This window comes from Trichomycterus rosablanca, chromosome 11 (genome assembly GCF_030014385.1).
Source record: "Trichomycterus rosablanca isolate fTriRos1 chromosome 11, fTriRos1.hap1, whole genome shotgun sequence".
NCBI lineage: Eukaryota > Metazoa > Chordata > Actinopteri > Siluriformes > Trichomycteridae > Trichomycterus > Trichomycterus rosablanca.
The window spans coordinates 18731524-18740270 of record NC_085998.1 but is presented as its reverse complement, the minus strand read 5'-3'; positions in this window follow the sequence as shown (position 1 = coordinate 18740270).

The window sequence follows — 8747 nt, the reverse complement described above, 5'->3', positions numbered from 1 at the left end:
TGCTTTGGAGATGCTTTCCTGATTTTAATAACCTCTCTTTCTGAGATTTGGTTAGTACAGGTAGTGTCATGAGAATGTATACAGATCAGCCATAACATTAAAACCACCTGCTTGTTTCTACACTCACTGTCCATGTTATCAGCTCCACTTACCATATAGAAGCACTTTGTAGTTCTACAATTACTGACTGTAGTCCATCTGTTTCTCTACATACTTTTTTAGCCTGCTTTCACCCTGTTCTTCAATGGTCAGGACCCCCCACAGAGTAGGTATTATTTGGGTGGTGGATCATTCTCAGCACTGCAGTGACACTGACATGGTGATGGTGTGTTAGTGTGTGTTGTGCTGGTATGAGTGGATCAGACACAGCAGTGCTGATGGAGTTTTAAACACCTCACTGTCACTGCTGGACTGAGAATAGTCCACCAACCAAAAACATCCAGCCAACAGCGCCCTGTGGGTTGCATCCCATGACCAGTGATGAAGGTCTTGAAGATGACCAACTCAAACAGCAGCAATAGATGAGTGATCGTCTCTGACTTTACATCTACAAGGTGGACCAACTAGGTAGGAGTGTCTAATAGAGTGGACACTATAAAAACTCAAGCAGCGCTGCTGTGTCTGATCCACTCATACCAGCACAACACACACTAACACACCACCACCATGTCAGTGTCACTGCAGTGCTGAGAATGATTCACCACCTAAATAATACCTACTCTGTGGTGGTGCTGTTGGGGTCCTGACCATTGAAGAACAGGGTGAAAGCAGGCAAATAAGGAATGAAATGTTCACTATGGAAGCACTTCTGTAAGTCGCTCTGGATAAGAGCGTCTGCTAAATGCTGAAAATGTAAATGTAAAAAAGTATGTAGAGAAACAGATGGAAAGTAATTAAGTAAGTGGAGCTGATAAAATAGACAGTGAGTGTAGAAACAAGGAGGTGGTGTTAATGTTATGGCTGATCGGTGTATAATTTTACTTCTACTAAAAGTACTCTCCTCTCTCTGTGTTATGGCGGCAACCCAAGAATCCAGTGGTGGACATCAGTGGTAAGAGAAGGATGGTTTCTGAGCTTGGCTAGCTCAGGAAACTCCAGTTTCAGTGGATGGGTACAAAAAGTCTGCAGTTTTGGCATTCTCAGAACTTAAATCTAGAGTGTAAGAGGAGTTTTTGGCTGTGCTTAGCAAAGATGGTGAACTTTACTGAATGTACTGTTGAGCAGTGGAAGGAGCACTTTGAAAAACTCTTAAACTTGAAAGAGAGTTCTGGAAAGGAGAATTTGTCCCATAGTCGATATCCTGTGGGTGGTGCTCTGTGAGTGGAGTCAGGCTTCTTAACTGTGGACACTGGACTGCACGCATCATTGGACAGGGTGGCAAATGTTACATTTGCTAGAGTAATAACTGTTCACTATCTTTCCAATACACACACAAATACATATATACATAAATATATGCATACTACATCATACGCTACATGCTATACAACGACTGAGCTTGTCCAAGTAGGACTGTATGACATTTTATCAGCTACAAGCAATTAGGACCATGTATTATATTTGTAATAGGATTAAAAAAAAACACCTGTTTTGAGACTTTCCACAGTGAAACCTAATAAAAATAACAGGCAACACAATAACAGGTGATTGGATATAATGTTGCTCAAAGGATGTGTGCCTCATTGCTGTTTGTATTTATTTTACAACCCCAAAAAAATCTGAAAAAGTTGGGACAGCATGGAAAATGCAAATAATAAAAAGTTTCTTACATTCACTTTGACTTTTATTTCATTGCAGACAGGATGAGCCTAAAATATTTCATGTTTTATCTGCTCAACTTCATTTCATTTATTAATAAACATCCATTCCTGCATTTCAGGCCTGCAACACATTCCAAAAAAAAAAGTTGGGACAGTAAAGCATTTACCACTTTGTAATGCTGCCATTCCTTTTCACCACACTTAAAATACATTTTGGCACCGAGGATACCAAGTGATTTAGTGTTTCTTTTGTCCCATTCTTCCTGCAAACACGTCTTAAGATGTGGCGTTGTGGCATTTTTCTTTTCAAATTCTCCACACATTCTCTATTGGGGACAGGTCAGGACTGCAGGCAGGACAGTCCAGTACCCGTACCCTCTTCTTTCACAGCCATGCTTTGTAATGTGTGCAGCATGTGGTTTTGCATTGTCTTGTTGAAAAATGCATGAACGTCCTTGGAAAAGATGACGTCTTGAAGGCAGCATATGTTGCTCTAAGGACTCAATGTACTTTTCTGCATTAATGCTGCCATCACAGAAGTGTTAATGACCTTCGCCAAGGGCACTGAGACAGCCCCATACCATGACAGACCCTGGCTTTTGGACTTGTTGATGATAACAGTTCGGATAGTCATTTTGTCTTTGGTCCGGAGCACACGGCGTCCATTTTTTTCAAGAAAGACCTGGAATGCTGATTTATCTGACCACAATACATGTTTCCACTGTGTGATGGTCCATCCTAGATGCCTCCGAGCCCAGAGAAGTCGACGCCGCTTCTGGACATGGTTAACATAAGGCTTCTTTTTTGCACAGTAAAGTTGTAAGTGGCATTTGTGCATGTAACTCTGTATTGTAGTGCTTGATAAAGGTTTGCTAAAGTAATCCCTCACCCATGTGCTTATATCAGCTATTGTTGAGTGGTGGTTCTTGATGCAGTGCCGTCTGAGGGATCGAAGATCACAGTTGTTCAGCTTAAGCTTGCACCCTTGGCCCTTACACACTGAAATTCTTCCTGATTCCTTGAATTGTTTAATGATATTATGCACTGTGGAGGGAGAAATATGCAAATCCCTTCCATTCTTTCTTTGAGGTAAATTGTTTTTAAACATTTCAATAATTTTCTCACGCATTTGTTGACAAACTGGAGATCCTCTGATCATCTTTGCTCATCAAAGACTCAGCCTTTCCTGGATGCTGCTTTCGTACCAAACCATGATTACAATCACCTCTTGACATCACCTGTTTAGAATCACATCATTATTTAGTTTTTTTACCTCATTATTAGCCCTAAATTGCCCCGTCCCAACTTTTTTTGGAATGTGTTGCAGGCCTGAAATGCAGGAATGGAGGTATATTAACAAATGAAATAAAGTTGAGTGGATAAAACATGAAATATCTTGGGTTCAAACTGTCTGCAATCAAATAAAAGTCAAAGTAAATGTGAGGAACACTGCATTTATTATTTTTTTTATTTTTTTTGCATTTTCAATACTGTCCCAACTTTTTCTGATTTGGGGTTGTACATTTCTATTACTGTCCTAGTCTGGTTTGGGACAGTTCAAAGTGGATATTTTTAATGGCAATCCAAACTGTATATGGGAATCATGGAGTGATGAAATATTAGCAGAATTATGTATCACTGATCAAATAGCCGGATAGATAAACATTATTGTTCTCATGAACTACTCATGCCAGTCATATTTCACTAACCCAGAACCTCCAGAAAAATCCTCTCATTTTTAAAATCAATGTGAGAGGTAAATGAAAACAGGCTTTTGAGCAATGAGTGCATGGTACTGCAGTTGAAGAGTACTGTGCCACATCTTGTTGGCTAATCAAAAAGTAGTGTACATGTTCATACACTGTAAGGGCAAAAAAAAATGAGGATACCTCCTAATTTGGTTTAATGTTTGGTGTAGAAAAACTCCGACCTAAGATCCTATTAGAAACCTTGATTTATACACCCGACTTTCTCGTCCAGCATTTCCCACAGACACAGCCTGTGGAAGAAAGAAGGCTCTTATTGTTTACTGGTGCTTGAAAACATCATGGTGCTTTGAAAAAGTGAAAAGAGGGTCTACTGTTCATTGAGGTCCTGTGATCTTAAATGTTCTACCCAGAGCTATCAGTACTGATCATGTGTTTGTACGAATGAACTGTTTTTATGTGATTGTCCTTTGACCTTTGTCCTTGTCAAATAAAATTAAAGCTACATTCTAATCTACAGTATAATGGTCAAATGAGCACTTCTGGTCATCTAACAAGACAGCACTTTATTGAAATGTCTCCTGAAGTCTGTTACAATTACGATTTTGGAGTGTTTCTGTGGAAACGTGTCGTTTCACGTCAGTTTCAAGTCAGGCACTGGTCTTGATTGTCAGCCAGCCTGAATGTCATTGGCTAGGTCTGGAGGGATGGATGGCTGGCTGAACAGCCTACATTTACATTTACATTTTTGGCATTTAGCTGATGCTTTTATCCAAAGCAACTTACAGTACACAGTCTGAGCAATTGAGGGTTAAGGGCCTTGCTCAAGGGCCCAACAGTGGCAACCTGGCAGTGGTGGGTTTGAACCAGCAACCTTCATCTTACTAGTCCAGAACCTTAACCGCTAGGCTACAGCTGCCCTAGCCACTGGTGTGTGCACTTGTCAGTGTGCTCTCAGGCTGATCCCAATAAGAGAGTTGTCACGAAAGACGAACTGTGCCAGATCAGGAATGGGGACTAGAATGATCCACTATGCTGGGAGCAGCCGAAAGAAAAAAGGCCTAGATCCAACCTTTTTTGTGTGTGTGATTAAATGATTACATTAATGCATACTTTGTTCAATAATAAAAAGACATTATACATTTTAGTTGGTTTTGGCTTGTGTAACAATCTGCTGGGTCAAAATATACTCACAGCAGTTATAATTATTTTACTGACAGGCATACAGGTGTGTACAGTACAACACAATTCTTTATTCGCATATCCCAGCTTGTTTGGTAGTTGGGGTCAGAGCACAGGGTGAGCCATTGTATGGTGCTCCTGGAGCAGAGAGGGTTAAGGACCTCGCTCAAGGGCCCAACAGTGGCTGCATGGCAGAGTTGGGATTCGAACTATCAACCTTTCAGTTGATAGTCCAAAGCTCTACCTACTAGGCCACCACTGTCTGAGCCATTTAGCCAAGTGACACAAAATTCATTTAAATCAATTTTCAAACTGCTACAACATACTTTTCACCTCAATCAAGCCGAGAGGCTGCAGTGCAAAGAGAAATATGTACTATTTATTTTTATTATTTTTAACCATAATTTAAAAAAGTAGCACTTGTCATAATACAGCCCATTAACACTTTCATCAACTTCACTTTAGGATGTTATTAATATAAGGCTTTTGCTCTCAACAAACTATGTTTACTGACGAGGGTTTTCTAAGCCCTTGTTAAAAAGCAGTACAAAAGCATGTTTATTTTGAGATATAAATACATATGAGAAACAGTTCATAAATCACTGCTTCCTGTTGGCATTTTACTTTCTGTTGAAACCTTGTTATAATGAATGGACAGTTGGCTGTCTGTATCTGTGGATACTGTTTGACAATATACTGCAAAGGCCACTAATGGGAGCCTCAGGGAAGAATAGTTCCATTTAGTTTTGAAACCAACTTGGTAGAAATTATGAAACAAAGTACAAAAAAAGTTACCAACACAATTTTTACTTATCAGTGAGAGATTACAAAACATTAACCCTTGTGTTCTATTAGCAATAACTTTGCTGCCTTGTTTTCTGTGGTCTCAGACCCTTTTGTTGTGCAGAACAAATACAGTTATGTACGTTTAAAATTAACCAAATTAACCAGAAAGAAAGATAGAGATTTTGTAAAGGTGTGTGTGACATGCGGGAAGAATTTTAATAGAGTATAATGATTTAATATAAACACTGTAATGACTGAGCCATTTCTTAAACATTTACTTATTTGGTATGTATTTTATTCATTAGTTGATTTCTCAGTAGTGGGGTGGATTATCTGTATACTGTAAAAAAACAATGTCAGTCTGGTAAGAGGCATTAAATGTTAGTGCATGGTTGTCCATTATTGTCTGTTATTCTCTTGTTCCCTATTATGTTGCCTAAAAGGTCCTCTGGAATGTGCTCCAGTTGGTTTAGCCATGTTGGTTTAGTATTGAAAAGACACGTTTCCATCTTGTCAAACACAATCTGGCTTTAACAACAAGGGATGGGGGAGCAAACATGGACCTGTTATCTGTTTCTATTCAATTTAGTTTACTACCTAATCTATTCTAAACAAGCATTGTTTAAACAATGTTGATTAAAAGTCTTGGAAATTGTGAAAAAAATAAAACACTTTTAGTAAAGTGACCTAATCTAGATTTTACAAGACAATACAATGTTTATTCAACAGAAAACTTGCCTTATTTTGTAAGGTTTATGCCACTGGCATTGTATATAGAATGTTATGTTTATTATTCTGACTTGAGACCAGCAAGGTTAAGTTTTTGTGTGGGGTCTTTAGCTTGTTATAGAATCACTGTCCACTTTGTTAGGAACACCTGTACATCTATTTATGTAATTTTCAGTTAATTCAGCTTCACTTATTATTGACATCAGGTATCAGCATGGCAGGAAAATGTGATTTGAGTGACTTTGACAGTGGCATTGTTGTTGGTGCCAGACTGGTTTGAGTGTGTCAGAATCTGTTGGTCACCTGGAATTATGTTATGCACAACAGCTTGTAAAGTTGGAATAGTGTGGAAAAACATACAGTGAACAGAATTTATGTGTGTAAACATGTCCTATTAAAGACAGAGGTCAAAGGTGAATGGCAAGACATATTCGAGCTAACAGAAAGCCTAACTCAAATAACCACTCTACAAAACCATATCCAATTCCATGGCATATTGAACCTTGGGGCTGATGGGCTACTACAGCACAGGATCACATGAAGTTTTATTTTGGTCATTGTAAAACAGAAATAAGAGTTTACAGTGATCACAGGCTCACCAAAACTAGACAGTAAACTATTTAAATGTTGCCTGGTCTGATACATGTGAATTTTTGGCAACGTGCAAATGGTGGGGTCAGAAATAATTGCTTCTAGTGCTCATGTATTACCCACATTACTCAGTTTTGGTCTTCAAAAATACACTTGGCTGTTCTGAATGTGTGAGAGTGCTTCGTCAGTGCTCCTCCTTTATAGCCAGGTATGCGGTTTTCCCAGTAAATTGGGCTTGAGCTTGAAAAAGAGCATTTGTGAGACACAAATGTTCCAGGATATGATTGTCCACATACTTTTGGCCAATAATGAATCTTAAACATTTACTCTATTTTTTTTTTATTTTTTATCCTGGACTGGTCAAGGTTTACTGAGGGCGAGGGACAGCAGACAAGAGTAGCTCACATGATAGTGATTAGGACCAGGAGGCGTGGGAGAGAAGAGACCATACGCTGCTATGTATTTCTCAGTGACTTTGTTTCCTTTCAGGACCTTCACAGACACACACACAGCAGATTCATTAGGTGGATGGAAAGACTTTTCTGACTCTGTTAAGACCCTGAGGTAAATACTTATTTTAGTTATTTATTTTGTTATAGAGTATTAAAGAACGTAGTTTGCAGATTGTTATTGAATATTTGAGATGGTCAGAAGAATAGTTGGCCTTACTTGGTTTTAGTCATTGAGCCATGAGTGTCAATCTCAAAGCTGTGGTATTGATTCTACATGCCAAACCTGACTCTTTTTGCTTAATTTCTCTTATATAAACTCAGACTGTAGATTATCCTGCATTGTTACATAAATACACTATATGTCCATAATTATGTGGATATCTGATATTTCCACCTCCACACACAAGCTTTGAAAGACTCTGGAAGGAAGGCTTTTAAAAATAATGGTGTGTGTTTGTGGGAATTTGTGTCCATTTAGTTATTTATAATCAGGGATGTTGGATAAAAAAAGCTTTACTTACAATCTGCATCTAATATATGCCAAAGGTGTTAAGGTGGGTTAAAAGCAGGGATCTGTGCAGACTACCTTGCTTTGTACTGAAGGGCTCATGCTGAAACAGTGAATATGTTTCCCCAAACTGTTGCATAATTAAATAAAATTATCCTAATTAAAATTAAAATATAATTACATTAAACATTAAAATAATTAATTTTATTAGCAGTGAGTGTGACTAAAAGATCTCATCTCATTAATTAGGAGTGGTAGAATATGTCCCCCCTAACCTCATACAGTACATCAGTAATCTTGTAGAATTTTAATTTACAGAATGTGGAAAACAGCCTTCTGTGTGATTTTAAAGGGAAAAACTCCCAACAAACAATGACTGAAGATGAAATTTAAACCTGGGTCTCGTGATTCTTGTGCCTGTGCAGCACCCACAATACCTTTTGCATTAACATACACTTACTAACCAAATGTTTGTCCACACCTGACTATTAGGTTGTTAAACACTCCAATTCCAAAACTAAGCCTCCTATCACCATACTGTAGCCATACTGTAGCAAGCTAGTCTCCTCTAGTGTAACTGGAAATTCCGGCCCATTCAAACAGAAGAGCATTTGTGATGAAGCACTGATGTTAAACAAGAAGGATTGGCTTGCTATCTGGGTACAGTTGATCCCACAGGTGTTCATTTGGGTTACAGTTAGGAAGGTGTTCCTCCACACCAAATTTGCCAAACCATGTTTTTATGGACCTCGTTTTGTGCACTGGGGCCCATTCATGCCGGAACAGTAATTGGCCTTCCCAAACTGTTGCCACCAGGTTCAATGCATATTACTTTTTTTAAATAATTGATTTTTTAATACCTGCTAGCAGTGGGTTTGGCTAAAATGTGAACTCAATATTTAGAAGTTCTGTCTATGTATTTTAGCCATATAGTGTATTATACGAAGGATCTTCAAAAAGTTCATATTTTTGACTGTGAGGGCGGGAGGAGTAGTAATTGGTCGTGTCTGAGAGACTGAGAGAGCTTATAGTC